Source organism: Orcinus orca, chromosome 16 (genome assembly GCF_937001465.1).
Source record: "Orcinus orca chromosome 16, mOrcOrc1.1, whole genome shotgun sequence".
NCBI classification, from domain to species: domain Eukaryota; kingdom Metazoa; phylum Chordata; class Mammalia; order Artiodactyla; family Delphinidae; genus Orcinus; species Orcinus orca.
In genome coordinates, this window is record NC_064574.1 from 60054427 (window position 1) to 60069960 (window position 15534).

General features: G+C 43.8%; 1 protein-coding gene across 4 annotated transcripts in view; it reads right to left on the minus strand.

Annotated features, from left to right (window-relative positions):
* Positions 1–15534, minus strand: part of CPPED1 (calcineurin like phosphoesterase domain containing 1) — a 117782-nt gene that overhangs the window by 42149 nt on the left and 60099 nt on the right. The gene's annotated exons all lie outside the window — the stretch shown is intronic.

Sequence of the window (15534 nt, forward strand, 5' to 3'; positions counted from 1 at the left end):
CCCCATACAGCGGAAGAGGCATCTTATATTCTACTAGCAGTGTGTTAGAGAGCAGGGGCTCAATGCCTTAATATGAAGCACATTCCCCCTGGCACGCAGGAGTCAGTGTGGAGATGATTACTTGGACAAACAGTGGGTTCCCTCCTCCCTCAGATTCCTGGCTTCCATGCTTCCTGTAATAATGTATTAAAACCTTAATAAATGGGCTTTGAGATGACCAATTTAATTCCAGATCTGGTTTTTTTTTTGGTGCTAATTTATTCAACAAATATTTATCGAGTACTGACTATGTATAAGGTACTGATTTAGCTACCAGGGTCAGCTGTGAGTCAAAGAGACGCAAACCGTTCCTTTCAAACTAGTGAGTCAGACAATCTGTCAAGTAAATTATAGAAGCACACCCATCTGTATCAGATGTTATTAAGCATGATTGAGAAAAGCAAAGCAGGGAAAGGACATGATTCCTGATAGTCCTGCGGAATAAGCTCAGCATCCTGCAAAGACAGCATATGAAAAATGATGAAAGAGAGAAGCCCACCTTCACAAGGGATGATAAAATTTCACCTGAAAAATGCTGCCATGGGCCGATGAAAATTAGACCCCACATTTCATTTCCATCATGAATTAAAAAGAAAGCAGCAAAGTCTTTACAAAGCAATTACAGCTAAGAAAGAAGAACATAAAGCAGAAATAAAGGAATTCAGTTCAGATGGTCAGAAAATAGGCAGATGTGAAATAGGAAGTGGTAGAACTAACTCAGGAAAGAAAGAGAGGGAAATGACAAAGCCACTTCAGAAATTACAACCACAAGATTAGCAGTGAGATTTCCTTTACAGCAAGTATATGCCTGCTTTTCTAAACATCCCATGAGAGTGTGTACAGAACGTGCACTCTCTGTTGAATACAGAATCCCTTATATTTCCACTCAATCAAACTTGTTAATGGGGTGATTCAAACCTCCTATGTCATTATCCTTTGCTTTTGGCCTATTGATCTGTAGCAGTTTCTGAAAGACCTGGTTAGGTCATCACTCTAATTATGGATCGATCGATTTCTCTCGGTAATTCTGCCAAGTTTGGTGTTCACTTACTTTTAGCTATGTTGTTAGACACTTAAGAGTTCAGAACACCCATATCTCACTGAAATATTTTTATTATTATTTTTATTATTATTAATAAAATAAATAAATGAAGAGAAAATAAAGAGGTAGATCTGCACGGATGTTCTGGAAAGATCTGTAATCTATATTAAATTAAAAAGGTAAGACATGGAGGAGCAAAAATCACACATAAATTTTAAAAAGGCTTACACATATTCATATATTATGGATAGAACTTCTCCAAAGATACAAAGGAAACTATCAACTCTGGTTAAATCTGGGAAACAGAAGCGGGGAGTGAAGGAGACTTTCACATTTGGTTGAAAAACTTTTATACTATATTTGTAAAGTTCCTTCCTTTCTTCCTCACTTTTTCCAAGCTTATGTATCAGTTTCATTTTTAAAAAGAATTAAATTTTAAAAAGCTTATGTATTATTTTCATTTTTAAAAAAAGAATTTAAAAAAATCCTTAGCCTCAGGATCCAAGGATTAAAGAAGATTTAGGGGAGGCCAGTCAGGCGGCTGCATTTCCAGGAGACCCCAATCTCGGGGGTGAGTGGAATCTACTGGGGAAAGGCTGGCTGATTCCCACAGAAAGAGCTCAGGCGAGGGGAGAAGCAGGTCCTGCCTAGCACTGGGGACCAGGGGCCTCTCCCTCGGTGGTGCTGGGGATTTGCCTACAGACAGCATCTGCTTCCTCACTGGTCTGGGCTGGCCCTGGGGCTCCTGGTTTGAAGAGGCCATTGATTGATGTTGCTTCCTTAGCTGAACTTGGACTGTGGGTATCTGTGTTGACTCTAAACCCCTCTAAGACCCCACTGGTCTGTTCTTTTCCCATTGGAGAACCTGAACTTGGTGCTCCGGCTCAGAGTGCTGCCTCTCATTACAGTGTCCTGGTCACAGTGTATTATGAAGTCCTGATCCACAGGACAAGGACTTTATAATACACTGGGGTGCAGAGTGTCTCCCATTCTTGATTTTCAAAAGACATTTTATCACAATGCTTCATACACTGGCTGAGGAAAACACAAAGAATGTTCAAGTAGCTAATGACCATACACAGAAAAGTTAAAAATGAGCACCTCAAAAGACAGACTTAGGGGCTTCCCTGGTGGCGCAGTGGTTGAGAGTCCGCCTGCTGATGCAGGGGACACGGGTTCGTGCCCCGGTCCGGGAAGATCCCACATGCCACGGAGCGGCTGGGCCCGTGAGCCATGGCTGCTGAGCCTGTGCGTCTGGAGCCTGTGCTCCGCAACCGGAGAGGCCACAGCAGTGAGACACCCGCGTACCGCAAAAAAAAAAAAAAAAAAAAAAAAAAAAGACAGACTTATTCAAACCTTGGAAAGGAGACCCTGTCTACAAAGCAATCTACAGTGAAGAGCTGTGAATTATACACAACAGGATGTTTGTTTGTTTCCAAACTTCAGAGGGATGCTGCTCTTGGAGAAATCACAAATAATCCCCAGTAACCTGTTAAAAACCATGAAGCCCATCTTCCCTGGATCCCTTCAATCAAAGATAAGCCTCTCTTGCGCAGCTTTTCCAGGACTTTCTAGACCCACCCCCCATCTGGCAAGGTGTGGATGGGGAGAGTCTGTGACACATGGGTTTGGACCTTGGCTCTTGCCCTTCACAAGCTGTGTGGCCTTGAATGAGTCACCTGGGTCCTCTGAGCCTTGGCCTCAGTATGTATGAAATGGGAATGATAACCCCACAATTCAGAGGGCAGCGGTAAGGATTCATACCAAGATAATTTCCAGAATTTGGTACAAACAGGTATAGAAAAGGTGATCTGCCTTCCCTCCACCCCACACCTGAATGTAGTAATTCTTCCCTCTTTATCAGTAACCCAACCATGTACACAGAGCAATCAGTGTATGATTTCTGGGGACTTCCCTGGCGGTCCAGTGGTTAGGACTCCGCATTTTCACTGCAGGGGCATGGGTTCGATCCCTGGTCAGGGAGCTAAGATCCTGCAAGCTGTGAGGTGCAGCCAAAAAAAAAAAAAAAATCATTTCTAAAGGAATAAAAACATTCTTCAGGGATATAAATAATTTTTAGGTAAGAATTTCAAAGTGAAGGAGTAAATTCTAGACGGTAAAAAGCCAAGTTTAATGAAAACGTCTGCATTACATTCAACACACTCATTTGTGTATATCAGAATTTCTTTTTTTTTCTTTTTTTGGGGGGGGCTTCCCTGGTGGCGTAGTGGTTGAGAGTCCGCCTGCCGATGCAGGGGACACGGGTTCGTGCCCCGGTCCGGGAAGATCCCACATGCCGCTCAGCGGCTGGGCCCGTGAGCCATGGCCGCTGAGCCTGCGCGTCCGGAGCCTGTGCTCCACAACGGGAGAGGCCACAACAGTGAGAGGCCTGCGTACCGCAAAAAAATAAACAACTAAAAAATAAACACATATAACTAACTGCATGTATATTAATTACACATACATCACACTGCGTGTACGCACACACACACGTTTATGTTTCTAATCAGAAAGTCATCAGAACTGAACAAAACTGGATGACTTTCCATAGATGCTGGACAAGCCCAGACGTCTCTGCAAGGCTCGTCATCTTCAGGGGATGTGCAGTAGGTTTGGTGAGTACCTGGCATCATTCTTCTCCCCAGGGGATGGCACCCCAGAGAGACTGCTCAGAGCAGTGTGGGACCAGGCTTTTCTCATCTGTGGCTTTTTCCACTGTGGAGAAGGAAGCCTGTGCCCTTAAAAACAAATACTGGATTCTCTTCCGGATTCTTCTTAACTGTCCCTGATATCAGACCCCTGTGTGTGGCTTGGCTTCAGCTGCTAGCAAGCCTTTCTCAAAGAGGTGTTCAGGGTCTGTGTTCTCAGCGTTCTCTCCCAGGGATTTGTGTCGCAGCTGAAGAACCTTCTTCTTCTCGGAACTTCTGACATTAACTTGGGTTTTCAATTTTATGCAGGTCTATCAAAGCTTAGTTTACAGCTCAACATGATTAAACAAAATTATATGTTGTTACTAGGATAAAACTCCCACGCCCGGTTCATTTATTCCACAATTAAACTCTTGCGGGCATGGCACATTAAAAGTAAATATCAGAATGTACCTGGGATGGCTATTCGTGGAATATTGCCATAATATTTCAGAAGCAATGGTAAAACCCTTGGAAGGATGAGATGAACTCTTGGCCATGTAGCTTTTCTTAGGATTGTAACGCACTGCAGTTTATTGTTTATTGAGAACCCAAGTGGTTACTTCATTTCCAAGAACAGAGGTGTCCATGTTATTGCCATTTTCCACCCCCAGACTAGGGCTCCAACTCCTGAAGGGAAAATAATCACCACGCCTCACTTAAAGTATATCTCAACCAGAAGTGCAGGCAGCTACTGCAGAAATTTTTGTGCGTACCTGCCAAGCACAAAACATCATGATAATACACATTTGTTTCCCCCTTTGGGGGTAAAGGAAAACAGAAGCTGCTGCAAAGCACCGGAGAATATAGCCTGGTTACAGAAAAGATAGAACAAGAAACAAGCATTGAACTCACGTGCTTCCATTTCCCTTGAACCACCCACCCCAGCCAGCAACACACAGTGATGCAAAATCCCACCAGCAGATTACTTAGAAGAACCATCCACCTCTGAGACCTTCACAGCATTTTCTCTCCTCTGTGGAGGTCGTCTGAAGAAGAGATACTGCGAAATGATTTCAACAGGGTTATTAATCTATTCACTGTTTTAGTAAGAAGATTTTCTTCCTTTTTTAAATACAAACAAGGAAACCAACGTTCTCTGCAGCAAAGCGACAGGAAAGGATGCTGCTTAGTAAATGAAAATAAGACCTCTATATTCCCCAGTCCCTGAAGGCACAAGAACTCAAACGAGAACTGATGATAACACACTCAACCACTGGCAGGAAGAGTTAAATGAAATAGTGGAAGAGTAGAGAAACAGTCAGGTGAGGTAATGGGCTACTCATTCAGGGGGATCTAGAGTGGACTTCCCAGTTCAATACCAGCAGCAGCGAAAAGAACAACAAAATCAAGGCGGCCCTCGAGTAAGCCCATGCTGAGCAGTTACTTGCAAACCAAACGACTTCTCCAGCTGAGGCCGGCGCAGGGGAGGCAGGTGACTCAGCCTGTGATGGGGAAGGATTTCCTGGCAGAGAGACCGCTGCTGCTGCACTCTGTCAAATCCTTTCACACCCACAGAGCCTCCTGCCTGCCCCAGCTCCTAGGTGTACCCTCCCACCTGGGACCTCACACAGACCCTGGCTTCCCCACGGCACCCTCAGGCTGGGCTGTTAAGTGATGGGTGGTCTCCAGCAGCATTTTCTTTGCACAGTGAAGATGCTTGGTAGATATGTGTATGGATTTGGTCTAATTTGACTGAATACAGAAATTAATAGGAGGGACTTCCCTAGAGGCCCAGTGGTTAAGACTTAGCCTTCCAACGCAGGGGGTGCGGCTTCGATCCCTGGTGGGGGAGCTAAGATCCCACATGCCTCAGGGCCGAAGAATCAAAACATAAAACAGAAGGAATATTGTAACAGATTCAGTGAAGACTTAAAAAAGAAATGGTGTACATCAAAAAATCTTTAAAAAAAAGAAATTAATAGGAAGATACTGGGATATGCATGGAACACCATTTCTCATCCCTCCTCTTCCTAATTTCAGCAGCAGGTTATCGGCGGGGCAGCCTTACAACCCTTGCTCCTCAGTCCAGGCCTTCTGACAAGAACAGAAGTCCAGCAGCTTCTCCACCCAGTTCCAAACCAACTTCTACACACACACACTGTTTCTCTGGTCTTCTAAAGTCTCTTTTCCTAACAGAGTTGTGGCCAATTTTTAGGCAATTGAAGGCATGACGTATGGCTTCTTGCAGTCTGCGAAGCTGTAAACAGGTAGCAGCATCTGCCTCCTATGGACTGAATTGCTCCCACACCCCCAAAATTCATACACTGAAATCCTAACCCCTGTCCAGGAAAGCTAACCCTTTCTCCTCTACTTAAATTCCTCTCTACCCATCCTTTCCGCATCCTAGAACCGGCAAGACCATGTTTCCTCTCCCCTGGTTATAGCTCACTGCCCAGAGGACCGCAATACCCTCCTGACTGGCCCATCTGCCACGAGCACCCCTGGACAAGCTGTTCTCACACAGCCATTGGCATGAGTTTTTTTTTCAGCCAGACCACCAGCGTGTTGAATCATTCACCTCTCCCGATCACAAACTATTCAAAGTTTCATAAACTTAATCTCATCTTCTTATACTTTATCCCATCTGATCCTCACATTGTCCCTTTGGTGGCCCAATGGATGGCCTTGTGGCACCTTACACAAGAGACATCTTCTGAAAACCTTGCCCAATTCACAACTTGCATATTTCCAGACTATGCCTGAAACAGAATGGTACTTCTTACCAGCTGAAGTGTCCCTGCCACTTTGCAAAAGCAACCAAGAGTTTTGTACTTACAGTAAGTCCCCTACATATGAACCTTCAAGTTGTGAACTTTCAAACATGCTAACATGTGTTCGCATGTCCAATCACATAAGTTAGCTCACGTGTCTGGCGCACATTGTCACGAGCGTGTATCCTCTACGAGTGGTTGTGCTTTTGTGTACTTTACTGTCTAGCAGTGTATAGAGTATAGTAGTACAGTATCTTTATTTCAAGTCCAAGATGTCCAGAAGCAAGCGTAAAAGCAGTGGTGTAGCGGGTACTGCTAAGAAGTGCCAAGCAATAACGATGGAAACAAAAGTGAAATTAATTGAGGGAGTGGAGTGACAAGAGGAAAAGGAAGTAACTGCAGCACTGAAAGATTCACAACACAGGAAATGGCAAGGGGACTTTCTTTATTTGAGGAGGCACTGTTAGTTTTTTTTTTTTTTTTTGCGGTACGCGGGCCTCTCACTGTTGGGGCCTCTCCCATTGTGGAGCACAGGCTCCGGACGCGCAGGCTCAGCGGCCATGGCTCACGGGCCCAGCTGCTGAGCGGCATGTGGGATCTTCCCGGACCGGGGCACGAACCCGTGTGCCCTGCATCGGCAGGCGGACTCTCAACCACTGCGCCACCAGGGAAGCCCAGCACTGTTAGTTTTTGAGGCACAGGACCCCAACACAGAACGGTACATGAAGGTGGCAGCAGCCGTTCAGAATGCAATCCAGTGCTACCGTGTCATCTGTGACGAGAAAAAAAAAGAGCTACGACCCAGACATCACTGGATCGTTTCTTCAAGAGAGTCAATAGAACTGAATCCACCAAGGGACCAGACCTGTGCCATCCACGTCAGGTGTGAGTGGAACTGCAGCTCGCCCTCGTCTCCTACTGCTGACCATCCTTCAGCTCTACCACCTCCCACCTCCCACCTCCTCTCCCTCCTCCAGTCAGTAGCTCTTCTTGCCTGTTCACTCGATGCCAGCCCCTGTGTGCCAGCTGTACTACTGTACTACTGTACTTTTCAAGGTGCTGTACTATAAAATTTAAAATGTCTTTATTTTTTGTTTGTTTTTCATGTATTTGTGTGAAAAGTTTTATAAACTTATTACAGTACAGCACTATATAGCCGATTGTGTTAGGCTCACTTTGTTCGACTCACGAACAAACTGGACTTAACGGACGCGCTCTTGGAATGGAACTCGTTCGTATGCAGGGGACTTACTGTACTCATCAATAGCTTCACCAGCTCTAAAATGGCACGGTTCTTGACAAAGGTTTGATTTGAAGGGATTTGTATTACTTCAAAGCTAAAGCATAAAGAGAGGCTTTTTTTTTTTTTGGTATCACACTATTTGGGGTTCACATAGCATCCATCCCATTGTTCTGTTACCACTGTTTACAGGCAAGCAAACCAAGGCTTACTGCAGTCACAGGGGGAGGGGACGGGGCATGAGGACTCAGAGCTGAGCTACGTGGAGCCCAGGGCTCAGCCATGGAGGACTGGCTTGGGAATGGGACCATCAGTGGGGCTCACTGCTGGGGACTCAGGGAGTGGGGAGACTCGGTTCTAAATCTCACTCTGTGACCAACTGGCTGTGCTCTTTTGGCAACAATCAATCATAAACATGGCCCGTGCTATCATCAGTGAGGGTCTCTATCTGCCAGGGCACCAAGGAAAGCACTTCACACATAATATTTCATCATGACAACAGTCCTGTCACCATGACACCACTTCTTACTTAACTGTGTGCTGCCCTCATTTCTCCACGCATAAAGTAGCAATAGGAAACTTGCTGTATCTACTTTCAATGAATGGAAAAAAAACAAAGACATGGGGCTTCCCTGGCAATCCAGTGGTTAAGACTTCGCACTTCCACTGCAAGGGGCACGGGTGCAATCCCTGGTTGGGGAACAAGATCCTGTATGACGAGCAGTGTGGCCAAAAAACGCACACAAAAAAACCGATGACATAATGTGTACACAGCTAGGTGGCCTGGATAGTGTGAGGAATGAGATGGACACAGTCCCTTTCCTCATGAAGCTCAGCGTGGGTACACGAGGCTATGCTGGAGCCATCAGGAGGAGGACACTGCTTCCACTTGGTGCTGAGGACCATCCTCGTAGCACCGATCAAGGAACCATCGATTCAGTAACAACAAAGAACAAACAGCCTTCAGGCTTTCAGCCATAAACAACTTGACCCCTGGGTTTATGAGGTATGGTTAGTACATCCAAATGTGTGCCAGATATAGGGAGATTCTAGACATTCTTGAAATATATCCATTTAATCTGTTTAATCATTCAGACAGGCACTGCAGGTCATGGTAATAGGGAATATAGAGTAGCAAACCCTTGGACCAAAGCATCAAATCTGCCAAACGGAGGTCGCTGGAATTGTAGGGGAGATTCTGGGTATCACAACCAATCTTTTTAAGCATTCCATTCTGATGGAGTAATGTCATTTCTCCAAATAAAGATGAGGCTCTACAGTTTCTGAATTCATCATAATTCTGCACTTATGAACATTATAGTATGGATTTACTAACTTGCAAAGTTTATAAATTATCCCCTTTGTAGCATCCAGCAGTATTAAAAGAAAAGGGGAAGACACTAGAATTATAAAACTTTTTTTTTTTTTTTTGCGGTACGCAGGCCTCCCACTGTCGTGGCCTCTCCCGTTGCGGAGCACAGGCTCCAGACGCGCAGGCTCAGCAGCCATGGCTCACGGGCCCAGCCGCTCCGCGGCATGTGGGATCCTCCCGGACCGGGGCACGAACCCGTGTCCCCTGCATCAGCAGGCGGACTCTCAACCACTGCGCCACCAGGGAAGCCCTATAAAACTTTTTTTAACCTCTTAGAGTGGTCTTCATTTTAAAAATGTACTGTGGGGGGACTTCCCTGGTGGCACAGTGGTTAAGACTCTGCACTCCCAATGCAGGGGGCCCAGGTTTGTTCCCTGGTCAGGGAACTAGATCCTACATGCACACCGCAACTAAGAGTTTGCATGCCACAACTAAAGAGCCCACATGCCACAACTAAGGAGGCTGCCTGCCACAACTAAGACCCAGCACAACCAAATAAATAAATTAAATAAATAAATATATATTTTTTAAATGTACTTTGGGGACTTCCCTGGTGGCGCGGTGGTTAAGACTCTGCAGTCCCAATGCAGGGACCCAGGTTCGATCCCTGGTCCGGGAACTAGATCCCACAGGCATGCCACAACTAAGAGTTCGCATGCCACAACTAAGGAGCCCGCCAGCCACAACTAAGACTGGGAGCAACCAAATAAATAAATTAAATAAACAAAATAAATATTAAAGAAAAATGTATTGTATGCAGAAGTTCGTTCATAAACTGGCTGTTTGGAATGTAACTAGGGTTTGTCACAGAAATAACACTGTAATTGGTGATTAGATCTCAGGCCAAATCACAAAAACCTAGTTTTTTTCATCACAACACGGATGAATGTATTAATTCAACTACATAAGAGTTATAATCAAGCTTTTCTCCCTAGCCACTCTGTTTACTTTCTAGTAAAACATTTGAGATTTCTGTTTTTGTTGCCAGATTCTGTGTCTTTTCTTCCCTTCAAAATTCTCTTACCAGCTAGCATAGGAAACTAACCACTATTTATACCCATAGGTAACAATGATCATAAGGGAATTTAATATACTAGACGAGAGAAATGTATTATGTAAGGTAGTAAGTATATTAAATGCATCTGATTAGAGAGTCGATAAAGGTATAATCGTGGTTATTTATACTTCGAAATATTATTTGTTACATTAGAAGTAAGCTGTATGAAATTAGTGGTTTTGGGATAACATATCTCTGATATATGATGAAGCAGGGAAGATAAAGATAAAGGGTCTGCAGGCTGATTATATTCTTGAGACTCTGAAGAAAGAGTCAGGTAAGCCAAGGTCACTATTTGAGTTTGACCAAGTGAAGCATATAACTCTCCTGGTTACTCAAAAGCTCACTCTATAAGAAGCAATAACAAACATAGTATCAGCTCTCATTCATGGAATTCTAACCATGTGCTAATTAGCACCTGCATGACTGCACCCTGACAAGCCTGTTACTTTACTACAACACGCGACACATCTGGTTGACCAGCTGACTGGGGCCCCTCCTCATGCTAATACTATTCTAATGAGTAAAACCATATCAGATGAAGTGAACTGTAACCAGGGGATAAGAAACATGGTCGTGCCAGTTCTGGGATGCAGGAGGGATGGATAAAGAGGAATTTAAGCACAGGACAAAGGGTCAGCTCTCCTGAGGAAGAGCCTGAGTGGTAAATGGACGGGGACATCCAGAGTCTGGGAGCTTGGGAGCACCTCAGGCACTGAGGGTGCCTGTCACCTTGTCTGCCTCATGGTCACCACCACTGTCAGCAAAGATGTCTGGGACTCCTTGCTGCCATCCTGCCCTGCCAGTTGCCATCTCTGCACAGGAAGGAGGCCCCACAGGGGGCCCAGAGGGTCAGTGGGGGTCAACATACACCACCGGTTCTTTGGGAAAACATGATCTGACTCCCAATTCACGGCTCTAGGAGTTCCACTGTGCCTCCTGGTCCTGGTGTACAAACCAAAATGGTGAAGAAGTTTCAAGGGCAATGGGAACACCTGGGACACAGGCTTGGGATATTACAAGATTAAATGTTGGGATGCTACAAGGTTAAATGTTGGGATGCTGCAAGGTTAAATGTTGGGATGCTGCAAGGTTAAATGTTGGGATGCTGCAAGGTTAAATGTTGGGATGCTACAAGGTTAAATGTTGGGATGCTGCAAGGTTAAATGCTGTGATACTACAAGGTTAATGTTCGGATACCACAAAGTTAAATGTTGGGATGTTACAAGGTTAAATGTTGGGTCATTGCAAGGTTAAATACTGGGATACTGCAAGGTTAAATGTTAGGATGCTACAAGGTTAAATTCTGGGATGCTACAGGTTAAATGTTGGGATATTACGAGATTAAATATTGGGATATTACAAGGTTGAATGTTATAGTATTCGGATTTGCCTGGACTTGGACATTATCTGATCAGCTTAAAAATCCTAAATACAATAGTATACTCAGAGTTTTACAAACTGAAGAAAAAAATTTAAGGGAAAGAATCCTAACAGACTATACCTTCAGTTTGTGTTCATTATTAATCACTATATATGATAAAGACATGGAATCATAATGATCTTATTATTGTGTTCACAATGCAGAACGCAGAAAATAATGTCTACAGTAGCTGTGAAAGGCTGAGAGTCACAAAACCACGTTTTTATAAAACCATTAAGCAGAAATGACTCAGAAAAAACACAGGGATAATTATGTTTGGTGAGACTGAGAGAGCTAAAAGCCATCTTAAAATCACAACAGACGGGCTTCCCTCGTGGCACAGTGGTTAAGAATCTGCCTGCCAATGCAGGGGACATGGGTTTGATCCCTGGTCTGGGAAGATCCCACACGCCGAGGAGCAGATAAGCCCATGCACCAAAACTACTGAGCCTAAGCTCTAGAGCCCACAAGCCACAACTACTGAAGCCCACGTGCCTAGAGCCCGTGCTCCGCAACAAAAGAAGCCACCGCAATGGGAAGTCCGCGCACCGCAAGGAAGAGTAACGCCTGCTCGCCGCAACTAGACAAAGCCCATGCGCAGTAACGAAGACCCAACGCAGCCAAAAATAAATAAAATAAATTTTTTAAAATTAAAAAAAAAAATCACAACAGAGGCTTCCAGTTAAAGATGGTGGATTGAAAACACACACTTAGCTCTGTTCCTTCCACAAATCCTACTGCAAAGACAGTAAATTTCCCAGGACAGAGATAACAGGGGAAGAGAAAACAGCCACAGATATTTGGAAACCAGAAAGCAGATGGACAAGTGGTAATGGGCTTAGCCAATTTATAAAGGTAAATATTCATCTGGCAGTGGGAAAAGTCAAGAAGCAAATGGCTTGGTACAACCACTTTGGAAAACACTTTGGTGGTATTTACCAAAGCTAAACCTACATCTTCCTGATGGCCCAGCAATTCCACTCCCATGAATACACTCAAAGAAAATGAGTGCACAGGTCTATTAAAAGACATGAACAAGAATGTTTATGGTAGCTTTATTCATAGGAGTCCCAAAAGAGAAATGACCCAGATAACCGTATCAACAGTGGAATGAGTAAATAAGCTATGATATAATAACTAGATGGATACTATATAGCAATAACAAAGAACTAATTGCTGCTACATGCAATAACATGGATGAATCTTCGACATTATGTACAGTAGAAGCCAGAAGAGTACATACTGTATGGTTCTGTTTTTATTAAGTTCAAGAACAGGCAAAACGAACTGATAGTGACAGAAAGGTTACTGATAGAGAAGAGACACGAGGGAGGATTCTGGCGTGTGGCAAATGTTCTCCATCTCTGAGTGGTGGCTAAGGGTGGACTCACATTTTCAAGCTCTTCACTTCGCATTGATTGCATTTCACTTTATTTATACTAAATCTCAATTTTTTTAGAAAAAGTAAAGAAAATGAATGAAAAGAAAAAACTTTGCTTTGGGATGTCCCTGGTGGCGCAGTGGTTAAGAATCCGCCTGCCAATGCAGGGGACACGGGTTCGAACCCTGGTCCGGGAAGATCCCACATGCCGCCAAGCAACTAAGCCCATGTGCCACAACTACTGAGCCTGCAAGCCACAACTACTGAAGCCCGTGCGCCCTAGAGCCCACACGCCTCAACTACTGAGCCTACACACCACAACTACTGAAGCTCACATGCTCTAGGGCCCGCGAGCCACAACTATTGAGCCTGCGTGCTGCAACTACTGAAGCCCACACGCCTAGAGCCCATGCTCCAAAACAAGAGAAGCCACTGCAATGAGAAGCCCACGCACCGCAACGAAGAGTAACCCCCCGCTCGCTGCAACCAGAAAAAGCCCGCATGCAGCAATGAAGACCCAATGCAGCCAAAAAATAATAAATTAAAAGAAAAAAAGGCAATAAAGTTAATCAGCCCCTAATACCTTGGTGCACTGATGAGGAGGACACAAGGTAACTATAAACACAAAACAAAGAAAAACAAACAAAAGAACTCTGCTTTACATTACAGAAACCTCACAGGCCCAGGAATTTGCGGTGACAGGTATCCTTGGAAATGGGAGTAAAAGAGCCAAAAAAGAAAGACCTACAGACACCGATACTGGGGACAGGGGAAGCCTTCACTATGGTGAAGATCATGGAATACAAGCCCTCCTACAAAAAGGGTCCAATCAGCTTTCTAGTGCTGCACTGGTTTTGTGTGTGTGCCACACCCTTAAACTAGCAGGCAGCCAGGTCAACAAGACACCTAAGGAAAGTGTACAACAAACAACCAAAATGGGAGGAAACAGACTATTTGGAGAAAAAATAAAACTATCATTAATATTCTCAGAGAGGGAAAAGAAGATATTGCCTCCACTAAACAATGGTAGGATGCTTTTTTTTTTTGCTGTACACGGGCCTCTCACTGTTGTGGCCTCTCCCCTTGCGGAGCACAGGCTCCGGACGCGCAGGCTCAGCGGCCATGGCTCACAGGCCAAGCTGCTCCGTGGCATGTGGGATCTTCCCGGACCGGGGCACGAACCCCTGTCCCCTGCATCGGCAGGCGGACTCTCAACCACCGCGCCACCAGGGAAGCCCCATAGGATGCTATTTTTAAAAGGCATTTAATGACCAAAAAAGCTCTTGGAAATAAAAACTATGGTAGCAGAAATGAAAATCTCAGTAGAAAGCTTAAAAGATAAAGTTGAGGAATTATCTCAGAAAGTACAATATGCAAGGAAATGGAAAAACAGGAAATAATATTTGAGGACAAGTATAGGAAGTGCAGCATCCGAAGAATTCAAGTACCAGAGACTATAGAAAAAAATCACAGAGGGAAAATCATCAATGAAATAATTCAAAAAGATTTCAGAACCAAAGGCATGACTTTAAACAGATTAAGCAGATTCACACAAGGTACGTCACAGCGTTATTTTAGAATCCTGGATACAAAGAGAAGATCCTACATGTTGCCAATGCCACATAAAGGATCAAGAATCAGAACAGAATCAAACATCTTAATATCCATACTGAGCGAGCAAAGGCAAGGAAGCAAAGCTTTTGAAATTCTGAGAGAACGATGACTCCTTACCTAACATTCTATACCCAGCCTAACTACCAAACTACCAATTTAATGTGAGGGTAGATTGAAGATATTTTCAGATATAATTTCTTCTCCAGAAGCTGCAAGAGGATATAATCCATCTACAAAGGAAAGAAAAGAGGATCCAACATGAGAGAGAGGTAGTCAGTCCCTCGAATAGGAATGGAAATCCTAAGATGACAGCTGTTAGAGAATAACCGGTGAGGAAACAGAGGGCTTTAGGAGAAATTTCTTCAAGAAGCTGAAACTGATAGAATGCCTAATATTTTTTTAATGTATTGACATATCTTCCAAAGGTATGTGCACTTAAACCTTTTGAAGGAGAGATTGAGGTTGATCCAGTCCATTTAAAAAACTAAGAAATTTTATTTTAAAAATGCAAATAAAATCTGCAGGAGAAATAATCATGGCTTATTAAATGGCTCAGCTGTGAGTAGTGTGTAAAATACTGTATATATAGATGAACTATTAGAAACACTAAATACCAATATAACCAAAATTAGGATTTAGCGAAGATGCAAATTCAATAAGCAACAATAAGGGGATCCAGAAATAGCAGCATAAACATGTTATTTAGAATTATGTATGTGACTGTAAACAAAATTAGCTAAAATCATTGATAGTGGTGGCCTCTGGGAAGTGACCAATGGGCAGGTGAGAAGTCGTAAGCTATGCTTCTCACCACATCCTGTGTACGATCTGACTCATTAACCTGTGTGCATATATAACACTGACAAAGATGAAAAACTAAATCAATAAAAGCAAAACTTTCTATTATAACTCTATTTTTGTTTTCTATAAAATAGCAAGTCTATAACCTATATAAACCACTACAC